At 41.8% G+C, this 17,460-nt stretch overlaps 1 protein-coding gene across 1 annotated transcript in view; it reads left to right on the top strand.

The window, feature by feature from the left end:
- ANTXR1 (ANTXR cell adhesion molecule 1) overlaps positions 1-17,460 on the top strand; it is a 256,016-nt gene that overhangs the window by 124,462 nt on the left and 114,094 nt on the right. The gene's annotated exons all lie outside the window — the stretch shown is intronic.

Raw genomic sequence — 17,460 nt, forward strand, 5'->3', positions numbered from 1 at the left:
CAGAAAAAGAGTGAGAAAAAAATTTTGTGTGTGTGCTATCAAAATCAAGATTCAGGGCAGGCTCTGGCACATGAGGATCTACAGCACACAGCAGACAAAACTTTCGTGACAGATAAAGAATCTAAGTAACTACATTTGCTAAGTCCAAGGAACACAAAGATAATGCAGGGGAAACAGACAAGTACTGCAAAGATTTGCAATTTGACATAAGTGCTTTAATTGAGAAATGAACAATGCCCAGTGATACCATGAAGTGGAGTGTCTGGGGAGTCAAAGAAGGATTGATTCACAAGAAAGATGATACATTTGCTCATGGTATGGCCTGGGTGAAGGTGTGTTTGAGGCCCATGTGGCTGTGGTTAGTTGGGATGGGATGTTAGGAGAGAAGATAGAGATGAAACAACTGGGACTGGTTGGAGAAGCCTTCCTTAGTTGGAGTTTTTACCTAGTATTTACTTTAAGTATAATACAGAATGCTGTTTTGATGTTGAATTCCAATATCTCCTCATTTAGGAAATGAACATTTTTCATCTTAAAAAAAAAAGAATCTAGAGGAAAGCAGTGTCGTAGGAAAACTGGCATGGCCTGAGTTTGCCTTGGAATACCAGAAACCAAGGGCCCTTGTGGCTCCGCTGGTAAAGAGTCTAACTCCTATGTGGGAGACCTGGGTTCGATCCCTGAGTTGGGAGGATCCCCTGGAGAAGGGATAGGCTACCCACTCGAGTGTTCTGGCCTGGAGAATTCCATGGACTGTATAGTCCATGGGGTCACAAAGGGTCAGACACAACTGAGCGACTTTCACTTTCACTAGAAACCAAGGCAATGGTAACTTAAATATAATCTGGATGCTGCCAGTGTAGGCTGAGGTTGCACAGGCAGCCTTGGTTAGGGCTAGCTCAGAAGACAGTGTGCTGGAGCCCATAGAAGGATGCTCCAGTGACTGCAGCAAAGAGAGGCTTTAGACGGAGGTCAGGGGCCATCTTCCAACCTTGCCTGCAGAGTTCTATTCTAAGCAACTTCCTGGGTTCATTTTGTAAGTCAGTTCAATTCTGTGACTAATTGCTTTGAAATAACTTGGGAAAATACAAATCCAGCCCAGCTTTGTAGTTGTATAACTATCTAGGTAAACAGACAGTTGGCATGACTGCCCTTGCCAAAATTTCTTGAATTTCACCGGCCTGGTAGGGAATGAATCCAGAACCTTGTGCTGAGTGGCAATCTGGCTTTCCAACATAATAAAAAACTAATGCTCACTCTTCAGAAAAAGTAGAAATCAGAGAAGTCTTTTTTCTCCTATTTCTTTTCCAAGGTAAACAAAGCAGTCCATTAATCAAAATAGGTATCTATCTTTGAAGTAGCTAATTCAGACCAGCAGCTCTAAGTATGTGGGCCTCTTCATTAAGGAAAGTAGTTTAGAGAAGCAGTTGCTGATGGTGAACAAAGCCAAAGATTAGGACTGGCACGTATGAAATAGTACTGTGGTCCAAGTGTTAGGCTCTCAGAGAAGCGCGTAGCCTGTCTTTGCCCTCCAGAAGCATACAAACTAGTTATCAAGGCAGAATGCATACTCCAACAGGTAAATACTATATTTGGTGGTGTAAAAGGTAAATATTATATTTGGTGGTACAAAAGGCAAATACCACAGGGTATCCAGAAATTCTTTGTCTGTTCCAAAGACTCAAGAGCCTCCACCCAGGCCTGTGGATAAGTAAATTGACACAAGCACTGCACACTTTGGGGAGAGTCCACTTAATGGTCCTAGTGGTTTACCAAGCTCTAACCCTAACCCTAACTTCTCAGTTACTTAAGAAGGCATTCATGTCTTCCTGCAAAAGGGAGCTGGACAAATTCTAGAAATTCAAGAGCAACATATAGACAGCTCACGATGTACTCAACTCAGAGTGTCTTTTTCCCAACAAGACCTTCCCCAATTTTTATTTCTCCCCAATTGTATTTCTCAATTATAGGAAAAGACTCATGAAGAAGACAAGTCCCTTCCAAACAATCAGTGGAGAAGGGGAGGACCAATTTTTCCTATAGATTCTTCACCCTGACATCATTCCACTGCCTGTATAGCTCACTCCCGTGTCCACCTTTCTCCTTATCCATTTAGCCCCCATGTCTTCACAGAGGGTGAAGACTTCCTATCCTGGAAGAATAAGGGGTATCAGGGCTGGAGGGGAAATAGGAGACTGACTTTGCAGAGGGTTTGAATGACAGAAGATGGAGTCTGGGTGATAGGAAGCCATTCAAAGGAAGAACAAGGCAATATTTTTGGAAGATTAATTCAGCATTTGTTTATTCCAAGTCTATTAGCAAAATATTATTTATCTGGATGTCTCTGATTTATAATTTGGTCATTTGGAAAGGAACAGGCTCCAGTTTACTGTTCCATTATCTGAGGTGAAAGAAACTTTGCTCCAAGAATGACCAATCCACAGCCCTAGGGCTACTAGTGATTCATTAGCATCTCATAATCAGCCCCTGAAAAAGGATGGCTTTTACTTTCTTATTGCTGTAATTACAGGTGATATGTCCTTTGAAAGATGTGGCTTAGCAAAGTACAAAGGAAAGACTTAGTTGGGGAAGAAAAGTGGGAACCATCATGAACTTTGGGATCAGATCAGTGTGACTAAAATCCCAGTCCTTAAACAACTGGCAGTGGTTCTAGTACACAATAGATACCCAATGTTAGCTTCCTTAGGCTGATGTTATAGGTTCTGTAAGAATCAGCACGGTGACAGTCTCTGACTTCTGGTTGAACTAACAGAAGAATGGTATCTGAGCCTAAGGAAGCAATAGAACCTTTCAACTTGCTGAAGGAACACCTTTCAAGTATCATATTAAATAGTAAGGACACTGCAAAGGAGAACCTCAAAAAACTGAATATGTGAAAAAAGATTACCAAGTATGATAAATCGTATAGAATAATCTATAGAATTGAGACCAAAGATATGAAGAAAGACTTGATAGACATTTTAAATATTTCAAGGGCTGGGCTCTCCTGAGGTATATCTGCTTTTATTGTGTATATCTAAGGAGTAGAATGGGGCTTCCCTGGTGGTTCAGATGATAAAGGATCTGCCTACATTGCCGGAGATCCAGGTTCGATTCTTGAGTCAAGAGGATCCCTTGGAGGAGGGAATGGTAACCCATGCAGTATTCTTGCCTGGAAAATCCCATGGATAGAGGAGCCTGGCAGGCTACAGTCCATGAGGTTATAAAAAGTGGAGTAGAATAAGTTGCTGGATAGTTGTGGTTCAGTTTTGTAAAAAGTCTTTCTGATTGGGTGCTCCGTACAGGTGGGAGTCAACTCCCCATTGTGGTTATATTCAAGTCCAGGCAACTTGATAAATTGGCAGAATTATAAAGCCATTCATGCATCAGATAGGCAATTGGGACTAGAAAAACTTTCAGACTTCTTCCAGTGCTGAAAGTCTGAAATTCTAGAACTAAAAGTGATCTAGTGAAAGAGTAAGGCAAATATTATCAGTCCTATATGGTGCAACAAATGAGTTTGGCTTTTATATTTTGAAAATAAATAAGAGCCTTTTGTTGGTGACACTGGAGATAGTTTCTCTTAATGTGGTTCAGACTAGCCAAGCTCCACCTGATACAAGTGAGATTATATTTCAAACCAAAGTGAGCTTAAAGCTCCTTACAAGAAAAATTTGTTTTCAGATAACTTCAAACACATCATCTCATTTACAAACGATTAATACACTAGTCACAAATCAGTCTCATCTATTTATTAATTAGCCTGAGTAGAGACATATATAAGTCAAGGTCTTTTTTTATTTTAACAAGATGAGCTATGGTTTCTTGTGCTGTCATTATAAAGGCTGAAAGACCACAGGAATATCAGAATGCCAAACTCAGATGTCAGACGTTGTTTATGAACTGAAATAAAAATAGTTTGGCGGCATCTCTATTTTGATAACCCTTGTATACATAAGAATCTTTTCAAATATGTTTTGAAGGATTGTGCTGATTTGTTTTTCTTGGATGTTTGAGGAATTGACTTTCAGTATTTTTATCTTAAGGCATTTTAAAGAATGTTTGCTCTAAGTTTGAAATTTCCTTGTTTTGAGAGTAAATGAGAAAAAAAAGGATTTTTCTGAATCTATACTTGAAGAAATTCAGATAAGCACATAACAAGATGGTGATATTTATTTTTAGAAATAAAAAGTCCAAATACTAATCCATAACCAAGATAAATATATAAAGGACCAAAGCCAGCAGTTAAAAAACACAGACTGATATATTGTGTTTAAAATATATTCTTCTATATTTTATTTATAATAAAGCATGCACTCAACAGAATAAAAGGGCACAAAGGTTAAAAATAAAAGTATGAGAAAAATTATGTCAAGGGTTTACCAAAATAAAGTTAACATAGCTATATTAAAGTTAAACTTTTTAGCTAAAAATCTTTATTGATAAAAAGAGGACCATTACATAATGTTAAAAGGAACCGTTAAACTAGGAAGTATAATTCTAGCCTGTACTTCATGGTATATCCTCAACATATATGAGGCAAAAGCTGACAAGATTATAAGAAATTGATAAATCCACCATCACAAGAGGACATTTCTTAGTAATTAATAGATCAAACAGACAAAGGAATCAGTTCAGTTCAGTTCAGTCGCTCAGTCATATCCAACTCTTTGTGACCCCATTGTCTGCAGCATGCCAGGCCTCCCTGTCCATTACCAACTCCCAGAGCTTGCTCACACTCATGTCCATCAAGTTGATGATCCCATCCAACCATCTCATCCTCTGTTCTCCCCTTCTCCTCCTGCCTTCAATCTTTCCCAGAATCAGGGTCTTTTCCAATGAGTCAGTTTTTCATATCAGGTAGCCAAAAGTATTGGAGTTTCAGCTTCAGCATCAATCCTTCCAGTGAATATTCAGGACTGATTTCCTTTAGGATTGACTGATTTGATCTCCTTCCAGTCATCTTCTCTAACACCACAGTTGAGAAGCATCAACTCTTGGGTGCTCAGCTTTCTCTATGGTCCAGCTCTCACATCCGTACGTGACTACTGGAAAAACCATAACTTTGATTAGACGGACCTTTGTCAGCAAAGTAATGGCTCTGATTTTTATTATGCTGTCTCGGTTGGTCATAGCTTTTCTTCCAAGGAGCAAGCATCTTTTAATTTCATGGCTGCAATCACCATCTGCAGTGATTTTGGAGCCCAAGGAAATAAAGTCTGACACTGCTTCCATTGTTTCCCCATCTATTTACCATGAAGGGATGGGACCCGATGCCATGATCTTCATTTTTTGAATGTTAAATTTTAAGCCAGCTTTTTCACTCTCCTCTTTTGCTTTCATCAAGAGGCTCTTCAGTTCCTCTCCACTTTCTGCCATAAGGATGGTATCATCTGCGTATCTGAGGTTATTGATATTTCTCTCGGCAATCTTGATTCCAGCTTGTGCTTCATCCGGCCTAGTGTTTCTCATGATGTACTCTGCATATAAGTTAAATAAGCAGGGTGACAATATACAGCCTTGACGTACTCCTTTCCCAATTTGGAATCAGTCTGTTGTTCCATGTCCGGTTCTAACTGTTGCTTCTTGACCTGTGTACAGATTTCTCAGGAGGCAGGTAAGGTAGTCTGGTATTCCCATCTCTTGAAGAATTTTCCACAGTTTGTTGTGATCTACACAGTCAAAGGCTTTGACATAGATGTTTTTCTGGAATTCTCTTGCTTTTTCTATGATCCAACGGATGTTGACAATTTGATCTCTGGTTCCTCTGCCTTTTCTCAATCCAGCTTGAGCATCTGGAAGTTCACAGTTCACATACTGTTGAAGCCTGGCTTGGAGAATTTTGAGCATTACTTTGCTAGTGTGGGAGATGAGTGCCATTGTGCAGTAGTTTGAACATTCTTTGGCATTGCCCTTCTTTGGGATTGGAATGAACACTGACCTTTTCCAGTCCTCTGGCCACTGCTGAGTTTTCCAAATTTGCTGGCATATTGAGTGCAGCGCTTTCACAACATCATCTTTTAGGATCTGAAATAGCTCAACTGGAATTCCATCACCTCCACTAGCTTTTTTCATAGTGATGCTTCCTAAGGCCCCCTCGACTTTGCATTCCAGGATGTCTGGCTCTAGGTGAGTGATCACACCATTGTGCTTATCTGGATCATGAGGATATATTTTGTACAGTTCTTCTGTGTATTCTTGCCACCTCTTCTTAATATCTTCTGCTTCTGTTAGGTCCATACCATTTCTGTCCTTTATTGTGCCCATCTTTGCGTGAAATATTCCCTTGGTATCTCTAATTTTCTTGAAGAGATCTCTAGTTTTTCCAATTCTATTGTTTTCCTCTATTTCTTTGCAAAAAGAATAAATACCAGAAAAATGATATAAATCATGCAATTAAACATGATCTAGTGGACACACAATAATGCCACAGCAAAATGTTCCAAGTAGGGTCCAAAATTTGAAGGGTGCATAAAATGAGGGCTATACAGTTAAAAGATTAATGAAAAATACCATTATTCCATAAATTTTAAGAAAGATATCTCTGAAATTGGAAAATTTCAGAGATTAATGTATCATAATCTCATAGTGTTTTTCCCTAATGGCTCATAAAATAATGAGTCATCCTACAATGGATGCATCTTAAGTTCATTAAAATGTTTCCCAGCAGTCTGTGCTATATCCAAAGTAAAGATGATGATACATATGCTGAACAAAACTTATTTTTCACTTCCTCTCCCCCACTCACCCCTACCAACAGTGGAAGTGAGAACTCTCTGCTTTCTCCTCTGGAGAGTGGGGGCCAGGCAGAGGGAAGGAGCTGATCGCCAACCACCTTACAGCCAAATCCACGAATCTTCATGGTGCTGCTGCAGGGCTTACTGTGTATAGGAAAATCTCACGTGCTTGCAGTTTCAAATAAGTCATTTAAATCTTTTATAAGTCAAATTAAAATCATAAGGGAAATTAGAAAATAAAGTAGTCGATTATGAAGATTCCTCATACCAAAACTTGTGGAATACAGCTAAACTGACTCTTAGACGGAAATGTGTATCCTTAAATATCTATGTGAGAAAAGAAGAAAGGCATAAGTTGATTAGCCAAGCTTTGAACTCAAACCGTTACAGAGGAACAATGGAGTAAGCCCCTCCAAAAATAGAACAAAAGCAATAAAGTAAGAGAATAGAAAACAAGACAGAGAAAACAGAGTTGTGGCTGCTGCTGCCAAGTCACATCAGTCATGTCCGACTCTGTGCGACCCCATAGACGGCAGCCCACCAGGCTCCCCCGTCCCTGGGACTCTCCAGGCAAGAACACTGGAGTGGGTTGCCATTGCCTTCTCCAATGCATGAAAATGAAAGTGAAAGTGAAAATGAAGTCGCTCAGTCATGTCCGACTCCTCGTGACCCCATGGACTGTAGCCCGCCAGGCTCCTCCGTCCTTGGGATTTCCCAGGCAAGAGGACTGGAGTGGGGTGCCATTGCCTTCTCCCAGAGTTGTGGGGAAGGGAGGTAAAAGAACAAATATCTGTTCAAAGAACTGTGTTCTCATCGGTCAGTTCTGAGTGAAAGTGTTAGTCGATCAGTCATGTCTGACTCTTTGCAATCCCATGGACTATAGCTCACCAGGCTCCTCTGTCCATGGAATTCTCCAGGCAGGAATACTGGAGTGGGTAGCCATTCCCTTCTCCAGGGGATTGTCCCGACCGAGGGATCTAACCCAGTTCTCCTGCATCACAGGCAGATTCTTTACCATCTAAGCCACCAGGGAAGCCCCCAGTTCTGGGTGGGGGACACACAACCTCCCTTCTATCACAGGTTCAGGCTGCGCTGGACTGAGATCATTTACTGAGGGAACAAAGAAAACATACGCCAGTTGAGCTCATCCCTCACACCCTTCGAGGTCTTTCTTCCTATGGAAGCCTTTGTACACAAAGTGAATGTTATAAAGTGTTGTATAGTGTTTACATTTTATTCTCCTCCACTCTTTCTCAAGTTCTTTTTTTTTAGTGTGGACCATTTTTAAAATCTTTATTGAATTTGCTACAATATTGCTTCTGTTTTATGTTTTGGTTTTTTGGCTGCGATTGGCCAAGAGGTGTGCAGAATCTTAGCTCTCCAACCAGGGATTGAACCCATACCCCCTGCATTGGAAGGCAAAGTCTTAACCACTGGACTGTCAGGGAAATCCCTTACTCTTTGCCATCTTTATCAGGAACTAAAATTTTCCATGTTACCATGAAACCCTTGATTTCTGTGGCTGTTTGCCCCTCGGGAGGTCTTCTGATCACTTTTTTTTTTAAGTTTATGGTTCTGCTTTTTCTAGCCTCTCACTTCCTGGTCTTCTATTTTAGGTCCCCTCCCCGCCCCCTTTTCTGATTTGACAGAAGCTTCTGGGTGCTCAGATATCAAACAACCAAGCTTCTTTGAATATAAAATAAGAATCCCCAGTCTCTGATTAGGAACCTGAGAGAAAGTATATTCCTTAAGTACACAAGCTTTAGTGAATGTCCAGTGTGTGCATTTACGCGTGCTCTTGGGTCATTGGGGCTATTCCAAAAGATTGAGTCTTTTAGGTTGAGCATTCTGAATTAGCAAATGCAGTTGTGAGAGGCACAATTGTAGGAAGAAGGTGCACAATTTAAAGAGGATCCAAAAAGTGTGTGTTTGTGGAGAGAAAGAGAAAAGAGGGGTGGAGGGAGTGGGGCAGGAAGAGAGAGAGGACAAATTCATAGTTAAGGAAATACGACCAAATCACAGAGAAAGCCTTTGAGCATTTTCTGTCTGCCAACACTAAAATAATACCAATTCTTTAAATGGTCCAAAATTGGCAAAAAACCAGTGGACTAGGCTATCCCAGAACTGGAGGAGACAGCAGCCAGGCCCAGGCTACATTGTCCTGGCTGGGAGTTTACAGTCACAATGCACCAAATCACAAATTGCCATAGGGTCTTTACTTGTATCTTCTGACCAGGATGTTGTGATTTACATTGTCTGCACCCCCAAAGAGCAAACAGACTCTTTCCTCTGCTCCCCACAGAATGACAAAGTCCCACCAGGGTACATGAGCACCCTTCCTTTTGCAAATCAACCAGCTTCTCACCTATTCGTTAGGGCACCAAGGAAATTCAAAGGTCAGTGATTCAATTTATAGCTCCCCAGAAGAAGAGTCTGTGCCACAAGCAATACATAGCTAGCATTCCTTTGCTGTAACGATGGTTACATCCTAGAACAGATGTTAGTTTAGCCAGTGTCCAAAGCAGTGGGCTTAATATTTTGTTTCATTTACTTAAAAAATTAAAAAGCACTTGAATAAGTGACAACTAAAATATTTCTGAGTTCCCTCTATATACTGTCTAACATCAGGAAAACTGCTTCAGTTGCAGGCCAAGAAAATGAAAAAGGTGCAGCTAAGGCACTTTTGTTTTATCTGCATTGCCCAAATCCATCAACTTAGAAAAGCTAGCTCAAGGCTTTTGAGACTGTATGTAAAATGTGCAAACCCATCAAAGTAAATATCTAACAAATACTCTTCACAGTAGAGTCTGACATGGCAACCTCAGTTGGCCTTTAGCTGCTGGCCTTAAAATTTGTGAATGCAAATTTTTGATCCCTCACAGATTAAAAAAAGAAATGTTTGATGATAATTCTGTATTTGTATCTCATATTTCCTCACTCTAAATAATGTCCATCCTTACTCAATGCCTTTGATCAAATTTCACTTTTCTTCTGGACTGCTCTCTCCTCCTCTCCACCTACCCAGATCTCACCATGGCTACAGGGCCTGCCGAGTGCTGCCTGGACCTGCCGCAGGTTGCCTCACTGATCTCGGCGAGCCTGCTGAGCTCCCCCTGCTCTGAGCTCAAGCACTGTGGGTTATAGCATCGTTTAGAGATTAACTGCACATACTGTGTGCTGCTCTTTGAGCAAGCTCTGTGAGTCAGTCCTGACTTTCTCAATGGATGGTGATAGCATCTTCCAAGATTGTAGGCTGACTTTGTTCATCTTTCTATGTGTCCTACTGCTGAACATATGTTAACTATTCAATAGAAAATGATCTGTTGGTCTCCTGATACTATTTGCAGTTTTGTTGTTATTTTGTCAGTCGTGTCCAACTCTTTGTGACCCCATGGACTGTAACCCGTCAGGCTCCTCTGTCCCTGGGATTTCCCAGGCAAGAACACTGGAGTGGGTTGCCATTTCCTTCTCCAGGGGATCTTCCCAACCCAGGAATCGAACCCACATCTCCTGCATTCCAGGCAGACTCTTTACCACTGAGCCACCCAGGAAGCCCTATTATGCAGTTTAGAGACATTGTCTTAAGGACTAGATCATCGTGGTCACCAGTAGTAAGCATCTCTCTCTCAACAATGGCCCCAAATCATAAACATGGCTTCTATCTTTCCAAGTTCATAGTCTAAAGCAATAGCTAACTGTATAGTGAAGGTATACTTATTGACAATAGATAATAATGATGCTGACTAACATATGAAGTATGATCACTAAGACCAACTGAGCGTATGCATTAACATTAAATAAATAATTACATTAAAGGCAAATAGACAAGTCTCTGTAGCTAATGGAACAAAAAGTGGAAATGAGAAATTAGTCTTTCTCTTCCACTGTCAGTAGTTGAACATTACTTTTTCTGTTATCCTATTTCAACAGCCCACTGACAGGAATTAAGGCATTCTGAGTACTTATGAGCTATATGTTGTCTGCATTGTTGTCTAAAAACTGGTTCTAACCAGCAAGCTTTATGAATTTTATGGAAAGAAAAGTGCTGAATGAATCCACCATCTACTTATTATCACCCTCACCATTGCGAGTGAAGATCAAGATGATGCTGGAAAATCTTGACACAGATTGTCCTTTCATGATAAGAACCTCAAAGCTTGAGTTTGTAGGAGTGTGGCATTAATCTTCCTCTTCTTGTTGCATTATAATGGTGGCTTGTCTAAGGCCTTTTGGTGTTATTTGTATAAGGCAAAAAGTAATAAGATGTATAGCAAACTAGAATTGACACATACATATTATTACTGCTTCTTCAAAACCTTGGAAAGCCATATCCTTAACAAGACTCAAAATTTCAGCTATCTTCTGCACTCCTGCTATGAAACTAGCATGACTCTGAAGGCACAGTATTTGAATATCCCCAGTTGAGGAATTAGGAAGACATCATCATCAATTCAGTTCAGTTCAGTTCAGTCACTCAGTCGTGTCCGACTCTTTGCGACCCCATGAATCGCAGCACGCCAGGCCTCCCTGTCCATCAGCAACTCCCAGAGTTTACTCAAACCCGTGCCCATCGAGTTGGTGTTGCCATCCAACCATCTCATCCACTGTCATCCCCTTCTCCTCCTGCCAGCAATCCGTCCCAGCATCAGGGTATTTTCCAATGAGTCAACTCTTCGCGTGAGGTGGCCAAAGTATTGGAGTCTCAGCTTCAGCATCAGTCCTTCCAGTGAACACCCAGGACTGATCTCCTGTAGGATGGACTTGTTGGATCTCCTTGCCGTCCAAGGGCCTCTCAAGAGTCTTCTCCAACACCACAGTCAAAAGCATCAATTTTTCAGCACTCAGCTTTCTTTATAGTCCAACTCTCACATCCATACATGACCACTGGAAAAACCATAGCCTTGACCAGACGGACCTTTGTTGGCAAAGTAATGTCTCTGCTTTTTAATATGCTATCTAGATTGGTCATAACTTTCCTTCCAAGGAGTAAGCGTCTTTTAATGTCATGGCTGCCATCACCATCTGCAATGATTTTGGAGCCCAAAAAATTAAAGTCTGACACTGTTTCCACTGTTTCCCCTGTTTCCCCATCTATTTGCCATGAAGTAATGGGACCAGATGCCATGATCTTAGTTTTCTGAATGTTGAGCTTTAAGCCAACTTTTTCACTCTCCTCTTTCACTTTCATCAAGAGGTTTTTTAGTTCCTCTTCACTTTCTGCCATAAGAGTGGTGTCATCTGCATATCTGAGATTATTGATGTTTCTCCCAGCAATATCTTGATTCCAGCTTGTGCTTCTTCCAGCCCAGCATTTCTCATGATGTACTCTGCATAGAAGTTAAATAAGCAGGGTGACAATATACAGCCTTGACGTACTCCTTTTCCTATTTGGAACCAGCCTGTTGTTCCATGTCCAGTTCTAACTGTTGCTTCCTGACCTGCATATAGGTTTCTCAAGAGACAGGTCAGGTGGTCTGGTATTCCCATCTCTTTCAAATTTTCCACAGTTTATTGTGATCCACACAGTTGAAGGCTTTGGCGTAGTCAGTAAAGCAGAAATAGATGTTTTTCTGGAACTCTCTTGCTTTTTTGATGATCCAGTGGATGTTGGCAATTTGATCTCTGGTTCCTCTGCCTTTTCTAAAACCAGCTTGAACATCTGGAGGTTCACGGTTCACATATTGTTGAAGCCTGGCTTGGAGAATTTTGAGCATTACTTTACTAGCGTGTGAGATGAGTGCAATTGTGCGGTAGTTTGAGCATTCTTTGGGATTGCCTTTCTTAGGGATTGGAATGAAAATGGACCTTTTCCAGTCCTGTGGCCACTGCTGAGTTTTCCAAATTTGCTGGCATACTGAGTGCAGCACTTTCACAGCATCATCTTTTAGGATTTGAAATAGCTCAACTGGAATTCCATCACATCCACTAGCTTTGTTCGTAGTGATGCTTTCTAAGGCCCACTTGACTTCACATTCCAGGATGTCTGGCTCTAGGTGAGTGATCACACCATCGTGATTTGATATCAAAACAACTCCAAAAGTTGTGGGAACCAGGTCTGGTGAATGTTGGGTGATCAAATTGGGAAACTCACTGATAAAAAGCAACATGTAACTTACAAGATAACAGATTTTCTTTTTGTGGCCTATAAATTAGCTTCAGAAACACTTCCAATGGAGGTATTTCAGAATTGCTTTGAGCATGGGCTGAATCACTGGAGAGTCTCCAGCATCCAGAGTCACTAATTTGGAGGGAATTAGATTCCTCTCTGGGAGTTCTACTCTGTTCAATACATGAACTGCCTCATTACTTTATAGTCATGCTTTTTACAAAGAGTCCCACAAGAACCGAGGTAATTCTCACCTAGTATTTTTCCTATACTGCCCAGTTTATGGGTTAAGGAATCTAGTATCTTCGGTGCCTATCAATTTTATCGCCATTTTAGCTCAGATTACCTCTAGCCTGGATTACCTCTCAGGTAGCAAGAATAGATCATCATATTTGATAGTGTTTTACCCCTATTAATGTTTGATTGATTTTAATGGAAGCTATTAAACTTACCATTGGAACACTCACTTGGGTTTCCCTTTGCTTAACATTGCAATGGCAACCTGAAGGCCTGTGGTTTCCCACTATGTAACCTGGGACCACCCACCAACACCACAGCCAGTCATAGTTGCAAGAGACTGTCCACAGGAATCAAATTTATTCACCTGAGCCAAGTCTGGGCACATCACCAGGAACACAGCTTGGGCATAGAAGCAAGGGGGAGAATGGAAAGGAAAGTCACATTTTATTGAAGGATGGCTGTGTGCCAGGATCTTTACATACCTCATCCTATGTCATATCAAATCAATTCTGGGAAGTAGGAATTACTGCAAGTTCATACACATTGAGAAAAGGAAGTTTAAGAGAGGCTGGGTTAGTTACCTAAAGTCTATGTATTAATAAGTGAAAGAATTAGGACTTTAAATTTTACTGAGTCCAAAGCCCAAGCTCTTTGCAGTAAGATTGGTGAGCTGTTTCTAGTGATAGGACCATGGAGGGGGAGGTAAGCAACCTGGGGCCACACTGGCAACTGTGCTATTTCGGCTACCCACTAGCCATGGAAGGTCTTAGTCTACCAAATCCTTATTTCCCTCAATCTAATAAATACTTGAGTAACAAGTCCTTTTAGTTTTAAACATTGTTACATCTCAGTCACAAAAATAAGTAAAGTCAGACTTATGTCCTCCAGGGTCTTATAGTTCAGTGAGAGACAAGCACATATGATATAATACTATAATATACAGGAGATACCGAGATAGAGATATAAGATGAGAGCCCAAACTTGGAGTTGAGTGGTAGCACTTACTTATCTGTGTTCCCCTCTCAATTACAAGGTCAGTGATTACAAAGACCACATCCATCTTTATGCCAGTGCTTGTAGAGGGCCTGGCATAGAGTAGGTATTCAATAAATATGTACGGTATGAATGAATTGGGTGGTGCCTTACCTAAGACTAGTTGGCAAGTGGCTCAGATGGTAAAGCATCTGCCTACAATGCAGGAGACCCGGGTTCGATCCCTGGGTCAGGAAGATCCTCTGGAGAAGGAAATGGCAACCCACTCCAGTACTCTTGCCTGGAGCATCCCATGGATGAAGGAGCGTCATAGGCTACAGTCCATGGGGTCGCAAAGAGTCGGACATGACTGAGCAACTTCACTCACTCACTTAGCTAAGACTTGAAAGATGAAAAACAGTTGCCCCAGGAATGAAAGGAAGAAAGGATGTTTCAGGGAGAAGACCATGAGAGAAGCAGTGAGCTGGTGTACAGGGAACTGTGTGTGGTTGAGTTTCGTCAGAGCCCAAAGTATAAGGAGGGAGGTGGTGTGAGAGGAGGTTGGAGAAAACAGAGGCCTACTTGTGAAGGGCCTTGAGCTAAGGACTCTTGGACTGAGGGACCCATAAATGGATTCTGGGGGTTTGATGGACCCCTCTGAAAATATGATCAAAATTAGTGAGCTTGTTTATAAATGTGAATGTGTCCTTTGCTGAGGAAAGGACTGTATACACTTTCATCAAATTCTCCAATATTAAGAACTCTTGACCATGAAGAGCTGTTAAAGGTTCATAGGTGGCAGAGCTATTATAACATGTTAGGTCAGTGACTCTAGATGCAATGGTGGAGGATGGAATTTGAGTAGCAAGGCTGGTGGTAGAGAAACCAGTGAAGAGATAACTATGATTGGCAAAAAAAAAAAAAAGATTCTAAATCTAATCAAGTGTTGAAGAAGGAGTATATAAGGCCAGATTCAGGAAGTATTTAGCTGGTCAAAGGAATAGGTGTACTTATAAGAGGGTGTAAACTTGGGGAGGGGAGAGAGGAATAAGGAGAAAACTGAGATGGACTTCCAGATTTCCAACTTGGATTAATAGGTGGTGTGTGCATGCTAAGTCGCTTGTTGTGGCCGACTCTTTGCAATTCCATGAGCTATAGCTTGACAGGCTCCTTTGTCTATGGGATTCTCCAGACAAGAATACTGGAGTAGGTAGCCATTCCCCTCTCCAGGGGATCTTCCCAACCCAGGGATCAAACCCAGGTCTCTATGTCTCCTGCATTGGCAGGCAGGTTCTATATCACGCACCACCTGGGAAGTACTTAGTACTTATCATTGAATGAGGAGAAGAGAATGAGCTGGTTTGAAAAAGGAAACAGTGAGCTCAGTTTGAATTACTGAGTTTGCAGTGCAGTGCCAGTAGAACCTACCAGACAGTGGAATGACCCTGACTATGACCCTGAAGCATGAAGAGAGATCTAGGCTAGAGATAAAGAGTTAAGTCATCAGTATCTAGATAAGAGTTTAAACTGTGAAAAGAAGGGAGACAGCCTGTGGCCAGTTTTAGAAAGAAAAACCTCAAGGGACCAAGAATGCATCCATGGGTTGTACAACATGGTAAGCGAACTAAATGCCACTGAATTGTACGCTTACAAATGGTTAAAGTGGCAAATGCTGTGTGTATGTATACTTTACTATGCTTTTTAAAATGAGAGAAAAGTAGACACTTCAGGTATAGCTTAGGGGACTCTACTCACTGCTCTGTGGTGATCTAAATGGGAAGGAAATTCAAAAAAAGAAGGGATATATGTATATGTATCATGGATTCACTTTGCTCTACGGCAGAAACTAACACAAAATTGTAAAGCAACTATACTCCAATAAAAATTAATTTTTGAAAAGTATATAACTTGCTTTAAAAAAAAAAAAAAACCCAGATCCATGCCCCTGCTGATATTTAAGGGACTGAATACAAGGAAAAGCTCATGAGAGGTGGGCAAGCAATAATCAGAGATGTGAGGTGGGAAGCTAAGGAGAGCCACCACCGATGCCAGGGCAACAGAATTCCAACAAAATGCAGAGCAGGATGGGCAATGAAGTTAGATAACGGCTAAAGTTACTTCCAGAAATAACAGTCAGAATATATAAGCTCTGGGAGAGAGGGAGAGAAAGAGAGAGAATTTTGGTCTCAGGGCTTGCCCGTCCAGAACTTCTCAGCAGTAATAAAATGACTTAAATTTCATCTTTCAAAATAAAACTTGCCCGTACTCTGCCAGTTTTGTCTGGGCAGGAAACAGAGCTCATACCAGCTGCTGAGGATGGTTCGAAATTCCACTTCAGAGCCCTGGAATGTGACACCTCCCAAGTGGCAGCCTCTGCCTAGGGAGGGAGGGAGGGAGGGAAGCTGCCTGGAGCGGAGGGTGGGGGTACAGCGGCGGGTACAGAGCCCTTTGGCCTCCCTTGGAGAGGCTGACACTACCGTCTGACTTGTCCACCATGTCCCTGGTGCAGGACAAGTCACCATGTCCCTGGTCCCTTTGTCTCTGCACATCTCCCTCTCAGCTGGATAGCCTCTTTGTTGTTTACAACAAGCGAATTGCCATGAGATCTCCAGGTCATGGACCAGAACTGCCCCTGGCCGAAGGGCTTCTTCCCCTTGGGTGCTTTCTGACAGTGCTTGCTCAATACCAGGGACAGAGGGACGGAGCCAGAGATGGAGGCAGGAGAGGAAGAGGGACCGCCGGGTAGCCACACATCGTAGCAAACCCGCCTAGTCGTATCCTGGAGTGCCCTGTGGCATCATCATTTCCCAGCTGAATCCGGGGAAGCAGCCTGTCCAGCTTTTAAAAAGATCTAATGGATCATCAGCTGTTTTCCTGTCATATTTTTGGCAGAGTTTGGCTGATCGCCCTACAATGTGGCAGAATAAACCTGCTAATTCATTCTTCAGGTTAAATGTTTAAAAGACAGTCTCATCTAACCAGGTGAAATAATCTGAGTATCTTCGGTAACTCAGTGATAACGCTCAGGATCTGTAAAACCTAACCTAGATCCTAAAACTGCAGCAAACCCACCACCCATCAGGGAGGGCTCATCATACTGCTTTATTAATAATTCCTGTACACTCTTGTCAACATATAATTGTTACAATTTACCAGGGCCCTTCCTAAAAAGTGAAAGTGTTAGTCACTCAGTCCCGTCTGACTCTTTAGGACCCCATGGACTCTAGCCCACCAGGCTCCCCTGTCCCTGGGATTCTCCAGGTAAGAATACTAGAGTGGGTAGCTCTTCCCTTCTCCAGGGGGTCATTCTGACCCAAGGATCAAAGCTGGGTCTCCTGCACTGGCAGGGAGTTTCTTTACCATCTGAGCCACCAAAGAAACCCTAGGGCCCATATTAGGGTAAGTTAA

The sequence above is a fragment of the Odocoileus virginianus genome, chromosome 2 (genome assembly GCF_023699985.2).
Source record: "Odocoileus virginianus isolate 20LAN1187 ecotype Illinois chromosome 2, Ovbor_1.2, whole genome shotgun sequence".
NCBI classification, from domain to species: domain Eukaryota; kingdom Metazoa; phylum Chordata; class Mammalia; order Artiodactyla; family Cervidae; genus Odocoileus; species Odocoileus virginianus.